Raw genomic sequence first — 10,931 nt, 5'->3', positions numbered from 1 at the left:
AGAAGAACCAACTGTTTTGAACTTTTCAAGAACATTTTACAACACCTTCGAAAGGTGTGTTCTTGACACTTGCAAGACATTTCTTGCAAATACCCCTTCCAATGTCCATCCTTTCATAAAGAAAGTTTGTTCCCTTGGAGTTATTTATCTTCTTTATTTGAGTTTCACCTTTGACTACATTAGTCATGGTCCCTAAACTCCCACTATCTCTCTTGAAACCTTTTTCAATTGTGTTATACACATCAAACAATTTGGAGAGTATGTGGTTATTGTTCACTACATAGTTTACCATAAACTTAGTGAACCATTAGGATAGGGGAAACAAAGGTGAAGTCCTTGCCTAGTTTCCGTCTCGTTAAGTGGTTTAACACTTCAACACTCAATGATTCAAAATCATCATAAGTCCATGTTAATGGACTATTTTTGTCAACCAACCATTATGTTCTAAACATAATTACAAACTTTCAAGAGTTGTACAAGGCAACTCTCATTTCTTCATACAACAATTTGCAAGTGAAGAATCATGGCACATTAAGTGTCCATGCCTTTGTGCTTTCTTCTCAAGTTCTTTGTTCATTTAACAAAGAAACAAGCACTAAGTGTTTGCATTGACTAAGGGTTGTTCAAAGCAACTCCTATTTCTTCATACAACAATTTGTAATTGAAGAATTATGACATTAAAAGTGTTGTCCTCTCTATGATAGACCTTTTCTAACATATTCTTCTAATGATACATTATCAATAGGAAGATTGTGAGGATGAGACTACTTAGGTACATTTACAAGCCATTAAAGACAATCTATGGTTTTGTAGTACCAAGTCCGTAAACTAAACGTTCGGCTTTTATTTGTCAAGTGTTGGATAGCGTTTGCAAATATATTGGTAAACAAATACATAACGTATATAAATTGATTGATTTTAAGCCATTTGATTCGGGTCTTTAAATCAAATAGCACCACCCACTATTTTTGGCAAATTCCATATCCCTCATTGGAATTCGAGAGTTTTGGATGAAACTCTTAGTAGGTTATGGGAGGCTCACTATTACCAAGCCCACCTCACGATGATACGATATATGGCTAGCAACAATAATAATGAGAGAGTACGCTTACTCATTTGCAACTAATGCAAGTACCCATCTTATTTGGCCTCTAGAGAATGTAACCTCACAATGATATGATATTGGTTCCATTGCACTTAGTTAAGTTCTTCCCACCATGCTTAGTGCGTGAAGGGGTTCAAGAATAGCCTCACGATGATACGATATATAGCTATCCTCGTTGCCTACACTCACCTCATCATATGTATGTGGATTCCTCCTGAGTATAAGCATGCACTTTGTACTCCCCCATGATAGGGTGAAGCCGGTGTACAAGTCATAAACGATTGGATCCCACCACGGTGGAAGGCCACGAAGAGATATTCTAAACATCTCTCGCTTATCAACTTAATATTGGTTTGGTTGAGGGTTTTTAGGTCTCATCACATTTCAATATACATTTTAATCTCTATTAAAACAATTTTGGTCCTATTACAACTATTGGTCCATATGATTGTTTTAGTTGTACATAATACTCCCACTATACTTTTAAAACGGTTTTTAAAGCAAGAGTATATGTTACTACTAACATTAGGTTTGCATTCATTTGATGGACTATATAGTTGCCTTAGGGCCTTAGGATGACTATGAACCTTTGTTTAGATTCAACACGAGCCTTGTGTTAAATCTCGGTCTAGGGATGGAGATTGATTTTAGTTACGCGTTTAATCACATTAAGGCGTGTTGTCTTAGGGGCGTTGGACCCAATTACTTCATTTTCATGCATATCATATAAAGCAAGAAAGAAATACTTCAAAGTAAAGGATGAGCTTATGCTCATTACAACATTTGCATAAAACAAATTACCTTAAAGTAAAGAAGGACTTATGCCCTTTTACAACATTTGATCAAATCAAATTACAACCAAAATCTAATCTACACATTCCCATGGTTCAAACAAATTTGAAACGCCTTTCACATAGCTCAATTATATTAGGCTTAGGTTCATAATCATCCTTTAATTAATTAACGCTTTAACTAATTAATTGAATGCAACATTTTCATTTGGTTTTTGTATCCATAAAATTGATTTAAGTGGAGCTAAACAAAATGAAAATCCAATTCTCATTTAAAGAGACAAAACAATTTTGTTCTCATCCTATTTGGGCCATCATGCAATAACCACAACTTTTTGGGCCATATTGCGAAAACGTAAACTTTTGGGGTCACTTTGTAAAAACACAAAAGTCACTACTTCATGTAAATACAACTAGAACCCAAAATTTAAATAAATTCAAAAACTTCATTAAAGGAGCAAAACAATTTGTCCTTTAGCGTTTTTAGGCCTTAACGTCAAAACGTAAACTTTCGGGTCAAAGTACAAATACACAAAAGTATCAAAACTTTATGTAATTGCATAAAAGCCCCAAAAATACCCTATTTTATTAGGGTGGCCGGTTTTTAGGGATAAAAAGGAGTGGTGGGTGTTTTGATTTATTAGTTTTGTCAAAAACAATCAAGTAGTGCTTTCACCTTTCATAAAAATAATATATGTTTTGATGATTGATATTTCTTTCATCATTTATACAAATATTTAACACTTTAAATACTTTCATAAAAATAATATATGTTTTGATGATTGATGTTTCCATCATCATTTATACAAATATTTAACACTTTAAATACATGATAAATCATTTGAAAAACATATATCATAAACTTTATGAAATAAATCAAAACTTTGAATCAAAACACAAACCTTTGTGTTCTTGGCAAGAACATCAAGAACATATGAAGAACATCCATGAAAACCCATAAGAGCTCCATGAATGTTTTCATGCAATAAAACTCAAATTTTTATCATTCAAAATGAGGCTAACATCCTAGGGTACTTAGGGGTTCCAAAAGTCACCTTAAAACCATTTTAACAAGACAAACATGAACCCAAAAAATCACCCTTTGGATTTGGCCGAAAATCCCCAAAATCATGACACCAAATTTTAGCTCCAATATTCATGCTCATATGAACTACATCTACAACATTTGAGATGGCAAATTTTCAAACAAAATTTACATTCAAAGAAGCAAGAATAAAGCTTGTAACAATTACAACTTTTAAATCATAAACTTATGAACTACAAAACCCAAAAGGATTCACCAACTACTAGACCTAGGCTCTGATACCACTTGAAGGAATTATTTTGTGAATACATGTTCATTTGAGCAACATCATATAGCATGCAATTAACAATTAAAGGCGGAATCATGCTTGTATGCACTCAAAAACAAAACATGACCATGAAATTCAAAGCCTAGTAGATTGGTGAACCAATTAATCAACTCAAAACAAAGTGAGTTGAAATTAATACCTTTGTAGATTCCTCTTTGCATAAGCAAAGGCTAATCACCCAAAGAGATAGGGCCTTCATTCCTTGCTTCTTAGATCCATGGATTTGGATGGAAGAATAGGTTCTCTAAGTTCCCAAAATTGAGAACCTCTAAGTCTCTTCACCAAGGTTAGATTGTAGAAGAAATGAGTGACCTTGGAGTAGTAGGATTGCTAGATGTACCCTCCAAGGTGTTGGCCTCTTTAGAGAGAAAATGGAGAGACAATTCTCACCAATTTTCCCCCAAAATAAACCCTTAATCACTTAATGAATATTTGGCTATAAAGTCATTTATATAGTCACTTCTTTAAGTGACCTAAACAACCAAAACCCTAATTCATACACATATGGCCGGCCATTTAAAGGGATTTGGGCTTTTGGGCTTTAATGAATCTTTATTCATTAAATTGTCATACAACTTAAGTTAATGGGCTTGACGTTCGAAGCCCATTGGGCCTTAAGGTCCAAAACTATCCCGAAGTCTTTAACGAACTTATTCGTTTGATTAATTAACATATTAATTAATCCTTGCCATAAATAAATGATTAAACCATTTAATCATTCTTACTCATTTCCGTTTAATCTCCAATCTCTACCTTTTACGGTGTGCGATCCATTAGGTTCCTTTTAGCGAGGTAGTGGGCGATTAAAACCATTTTACATCGATTGTGAATTGAAACTATTTTCAATTCTCCCTTTAGTGATTACACACGTTTAGGGCTTCCACAAACCATGAGTGACACCTAGCAGCATATCATGGTTACCCAAGCTAATCAGAAGAGGTTAGAGAACCTATTCAGTTCGGGATTACAAATGCAATACGGTCCTTCTCTAATCTAATACTCTTGACCACATTGTTTGGTATGATAGTTTATTTATTCATGTCTACTATCCAATGTGATTCGTGTGCTTATATGATTTCCTTGAATGTGATTTGGAACGCATTCCCTAATCTCATTCATACTCTGGCCAGAGATTCCAAATCATATCATAGAGTATTCTCCCTCAACTGTTTGAAGGTTAGAGATCCCTTGTTGCGCATTCACTTGTCTCCATAGCTAAGTGGCTTAACCCCAACGATGCCGTGGACACCCCGAGGGGGTGACTTTGACATAATCAAAGATCAAGGACTTAACCACAAGACAACTGTGATGCCTCAGGTCAAAGGACTACTTTGCATTATCCCAACCATGAGTTCTCATGTGACATGGAATATAAGAACTCTTCGTTGATCACGTTCAGTGAACTCATTCTCTATTGAGCACCTACGTACTTGTCTTGATGTCACACACACCAATGACTCGAGACTAATCACTCTCCCTGAGAGAAGACATAGTACGTACTGATCTTAACGGACTGTCAACGCCCAATTGGCAATCCTATGATCAGGAACGTTTAGGATGTGTCTACGAAAGAATGGTCTCATGAATCTAACTTCATTAGATTACATTCTCCCAATCACATATTCCTTGGACTTTATCGTTTAAGCATATAACATTTATATGAGACGGCTCAAACAATAATGTATGCCCTTTATATGTAAAACTAGATTAGTTTAACATGTGAAATGTCCGTAAAGTATCATCACATGATTGGCTTTAGGGCACATTTCCAACAATTGAATGCATAGGGGCAAGGCATTGTCCAATCCCGAAGCTGAGAGTTCCTTTATTGTTCGATTGTCCGCTGCCATGACTTATGCTTCCTTTAACACCTGAGCAGTGGGCTCTTCTTCCTCTTCTACTTTTTCTTCTTCAAGCACGGGGTCAGGGCTAGGTGGATTAGATTATTGATGATTCCTCTTCCTTCTCAAAGTCCGCTCAAAATCGTCGTCAAAGTCTGCTCACGAACCGGTTGAGAACTCCGAGTCATAAACTAGAAAAATAAACACACAAAAATAAACAAAACGAAACAACGAGGGATTAACAAAGTTGTTAATCCCCGGCAATGGCGCCAAAAATTTGATGTGATAAATAATAGCACTCAAATTAAACCCTCTTATTAACAATTGTAGTAAAGATGTAAGTAGGGATCGTTCTAGGCCGGGGATTAGGAGGGGTTGCTAATCTACTTAAAACTGACTCAAAAACATAAAACTAGGCTTGAAAAGACTTAACTAGACTCAAAGAACTCAAAACAAACTAAAAAGACTCAAAACAGCACAAAACAATCAAATAGACTCAAACTAGACACTAGATAGTGATTTGGATGAAAATTGACACAACCAAATAAAGGGGGATTGGGTTTTGGACAAAATTAAAGTAAAAACAAGCAGATTGTAAACTTAAACAATGTTTGGACGAAATTGGTGAATTGGATGGATGATAAGCTAGCTAGAGGGTCCTTCTCCACATATGACACACTTGCATACAAATCGATCTCCAGTTGCTTTTTCGATAGACCATGAATGACAATGCCCTAGATTAACCGTGCCATTACTAATTAACCCTCAGATTTTCCTTAAATCATTGAATTGGATGGGATACGCATCATCAACCCAAATTATTCTTCAATAGCCCCTATATGCACATCATAATAGAGATACAATCAAATATCATTAAGCTTTATGAAAACCATAAGCATTGATAAAGCATTCGTAACTATAACATCATGATACTCATGCCAGGAATTTAACTTAACGTGATCGTGACCAGCGACCTTCACTACTTGTGAATATAAGTTTGTAATGATTATGTGAAACTCCCTTATATTCTAGCACCAGATTCAAGCATGCAAACTAAGTAGGCCCCCTTCATCAACATAGAAGAATAAGTTTTGAATAAAACAGTTAAGCAAATTGCATTCACATTTTATGAAATCACAACTAGAATTAATCAATTCATAATGCAAATATGTTCATGGTTTCGAAATTCCCCCTAGCTAAAAAGGCGTTTAGCTCCTCATGTTAACAAACAAAGATAAACAAACTTAAACATTGAAATCAAGATAGATTACACCTAAGAATGATCCAGCAATCCAAACTTGAATAACAAGCACTCCAAGGGTCCTCCTTCTTCTCTTTGTTATGGCACAAAGGTTGGGTGAAGGTTTGATGGTGATTTGTATGGAAGAATGGTTGAAAGTGTGAATGGTAGTGAATGGATATGTTGATGGATCCTGGAATGGTGCGGCAAGGACTTATATTTATAGGGGAAGGGAAAGCATGGCTAGGAATTAAATTGGGTAGGATTTAATACTCCAAATCCTCCAAGAAAAGGTTAACAAGTCAGAATCCCAAGAGGAAAAGGGAAGGTAGGGTGCGACAAGGAAGAAAAGGAAAGGGAAATCCTTTGCCATGCAAGGGAAAGGGGGAAAGGAAAGGGCTTGTGCAGCAAGGAAGAGAAAAGGAGTTTTTAGGAATGTAATTAGGTCTAATTAAGTCTCCTAATTTAATTAAAGATCCTCCTTGCAGCTGGAAATTAAATGGTGAAGGATTAGGAAAGTTTAGGACAAAATAAGGTAACTTTGGCTAACATTCCTTCTTTCTTGCTTGCATCTTTTACTTCCTTTTCTTGAATTAATTCCTTCATAACTTCAGCATAATCCTAGTCTCTTTTGGTCTTCAATTTCGTCCATCCACCTTACTCCATGCATGTGATATCCATTCCAAGCTCAAAACTGCTCCAAAAGGCTCCAAAATGCACTTTCTTGCTACTTTAGCCCTTTGAACCTACAAACACACGAAAATAGCTTAAAATACTAAAATAACTATGAACTAACAAAATAAATGCAAGAAAACAAGCTAACTAAGTGGCGTAAATATGCTCTTATCAGGTATCGACACCCTTCTCATTGAGGGAGGCTTGATATAGATCTACCAAATGTTTTGGGGTACGACAGGTATGCGCCCAATACTCATTGCCACCACACCTATGGCAGGCTCCTTCAGAGTTCCTGTGAGCATTGTTCATGTGAGCTTTGCCTTTGTGGTGATTCACATTTTTAAAGATCGGCCCTGAATTATGCCTTGGAACCTGGTTATGAAACTGACCACCATGGTTCTTACCTTTCATGTTCCATCGACCTCGCTTGTGGCCACGTCCTCGTTTATGATTATCGCCACCAGAGGATGTGGCATTCACTTTGAGGGAAGCAGCATTCACTTCTAGGAATGGTGCAGATCCAGTAGGTCGGGAATTATGGTTTTTCATCATGAGCTCATTGTTCTGTTCAGCTACCAAGAGCACAGATATCAACTGGTTGTATTCAATGAAGCCTCGTGCTTTATACTGCTGCTGCAGGAGCACGTTAGAGGCATGAAATGTGCTGAAAGTCTTTTCCAGCAAATTTTCCTCAGGAATAGTATCCCCACAGAGCTTCATCTGAGAGCTAATTCTGAACAACGCAGAATTGTACTCAGCCACTGACTTGAAATCCTGGATCCTTAGGTAAGTCCTTTCATAGCGAGCTCTTAGAAGAATCATTGTTGTCTGGTGATTGTATCTGTTTCTCAATGCATTCTAAAGAGTTAACGGATCTTCAACCGTTAAGTACTCGCTCTTTATTGCCTCATCAAGATGGCGACGAATAAAAATCATAGTCTTCGCTCGCTCTTGAGAGGATGAGATGTCCTCTTCCCTGATGGTATCTCCAAGATTCCCTGCTTCTAGATGGATCTTGGTATCCAGTACACAAGTAAGGTAATTCTTCCCGGTAATGTCCAGGGCAGCATAATCAAGCTTCGCCAAGTTCACCATTTTCTTTTTTGAAAGAAAATGAGATGTGTAAGAACTTGCAATAATATGTATTCCTGGAGGAATATAATGTTAGAACTTCTGGTTCTTACAACTTTTTCATTTTGATCTTCAGGCCAAAATGATAAGCACTCGAAACTTCAGGCTCGAGATTTTCAAGATGAATGAGGAGGGCGATTGTACCGCACCATTCTTATTGAAATAATATAACATAGAATTGACGATTATTCCACACCCTCAAGTAGCAGGAAAATTTAAATACGCAGAGCAGGGTGGGCGATTATACCACTCCACCTAAATTTGCAATGAAATTAAACAGTAAGCAAATTTAAATATACATGGTAGGGTGGGAGATTATATCGCTCCACCTAAAATTTGCAATGAAATTAAATCTGCAGTCCAAGATAGGCGATGATACTGCACCATCTTGGATCGCAGTAAGATTAAATTTGCAGTTCAAGATGGGTGATTGTACCGCACCATCTTGGATTGCAGTAAATTAACATAAATAAATATTGGTTTAGTAATCAATATCTACACCAAACAAGAAATCAAAGATGTATGTAACTGTTAGGTTGAGAACTAGAAGCAGACATGGAGCAAACAGTTCGTCGCGAGGGTATATCACGTAGTTGAGGAAGAGGAAGAAGATGAACAGTAAAAACCTTAGAGGAAACACTTTTTTTTTTCGTTCGGCGAAGAGAAATGATTTGCATTCGGCGAAGAAGAATGAGAAATAGTTATATTTTAGAGACTCGTGCTGATAACGTGTTATAAATATGTCAAAAGTTAGAGGGATAACCTTTTTAGTGAATGGAGCGAAACAGATATAAAGTATCACACTGTAATTAAAGTACAAGAGGATGACAAATAAAAGACGGAGGAATAGATGATGTTATTGATTTTTCTTTCTTTTCTTCTGTATATTCTGATTGCAGTTGAGTGCTCTATTTATATAGCAACTCGCACTATTACAATTTGAAATTTTCATCCCATGACTTTGAAAATAGGATCATGTTGTTTCCAAAGTCTACATTCATCTACCAAGGTTTTCATTCATCTGCCAATGTTGAAAACCAATCTGTAAGGGTATTGAAAAACTTTACCAAAGGCACTGTAAGGGTATTGAAAAACTTTACCAAAGGCACTGTGGGCATTCACCACCCACAGCATTTTCAACAGTAATTCATTAGTGCATGCGTTTTATTATAATACGTCAATTTTATCCTTGTCTTTTACCTTTTATGTTTGTTTTTTAATGTCAATTTACAAATGTCCTGCAACCGTCAACATAGACAAAATCAAGGATTAAAAAAAAAATCTCAGAACCAAAAATCATATTTAACCGTTGTGGTTTTTCAACATGCGTCGGTGTATTTCATATAAACTGAAAACTCTTGCCAATAAATCGTGCATCTGAATTCCTGTATCCCAATGTCAATAAACTTGTAAGAGTGGGTTTTTTCACAAATATTTTATTGTGACAAGGTGACCTTGGTTCGCAATTGATGGACAAGGATTGTCTGCCCTCCACTTCCGGTGATCTCCTATTTTGTGTGCTCACGGTTAAGCCACGTTAACATTTTATATTATTATTCATTTTTGTCTTATTATATCTATAAAAAAAACAATATAAAATGTTGACGTGGCTTAACCGTGACCACACAAACAGGAGGGCACGAGGAGGGCACCGGAAGTGGAGGGCAGACAATCCTTGTCCGTAATTGACAAGTCCAAACAATGTTTTGTCTTGTCAACTCAGGAAAACTGCATCTAACAATGTTTTGTTTGTTTGTTTGATTCACACAACCCGATTGACAAGCACTAATGAATAATCTCTCATAGTTGAAGAAAAGATGGAGGACCCATGTTATGGACAATACCGTCCAACGAGAGAGAGAGAGAGAGAGAGAGAGAGAGAGAGAGAGAGAGAGAGAGAGAGAGAGAGAGAGAGTCCAAGAAACTAGAAGTGCAGTCAAAGAGGGAGAAAGTAAAACCATAGCGGGGTGGTTCAGTGTTAAGGGTGAATTTCAAGTCTGTATTTTATACGTTACGTTTTGGGTTTGGTGAATTGCCCAATAGTGGCCAAGGAAGGCTGAAATGTCTCTGTAAGTCTTCCTGGCCATCGAAAAATTGGATTGCTGTGACGGCCACTAGCTGGTTCCTTTTCTAAAAATTAATATATAAAAAAATAAAAAATAAAAAATAAAAAATAAAAAGAGAGGGAGAAAGGGAGGGAATTGTGGTGGGGAGCATATTCTGCCTTCTTATAAACTTTTAGACATAACCTTTTCAGAAATATTTATTTTTCATTATATCCACCACCAATCCACCACTTGCTCTTAAGAGCTATAATTAGGGGTGGTTTTGTATGGGATACCATACCGAAACTAGTATCTTGAATCCCAAACCAAAATTTTTCGGGACGGGAATTCGAAGACCAATCCCAAACCAAATTTTCGGGAATCCTAAAATATTTTCTGGATTTCGGGACAAATCGGGAATTCCAAATTGAAATATGAAATTATGAATTGTTCTTCAAATATATAATTCAAGAACACATTCATGAACTAGGAATTTCATTTCATTCACACTACCCTTTAATCGAACACTGGCATGTCTGATTGTTTTTATCAAAGTCAAAATTCAAATTAATTAAACCCTTTTTGCAATCTATTGAGAGACAAAAGAATCAAGCCTTCTGAAATCATCAGTCATGGCAGCAACAATAATAAAATCCAAATGAATATCAAACAGAACATGAAAAATATGCAAGGTGTAGGGCATTCTAGGTTGTAGAGCATGAATTAG

The sequence above is a fragment of the Malus sylvestris genome, chromosome 7 (genome assembly GCF_916048215.2).
Source record: "Malus sylvestris chromosome 7, drMalSylv7.2, whole genome shotgun sequence".
Classification (NCBI taxonomy): domain Eukaryota; kingdom Viridiplantae; phylum Streptophyta; class Magnoliopsida; order Rosales; family Rosaceae; genus Malus; species Malus sylvestris.
Note: the sequence above shows the minus strand (reverse complement) of the source record.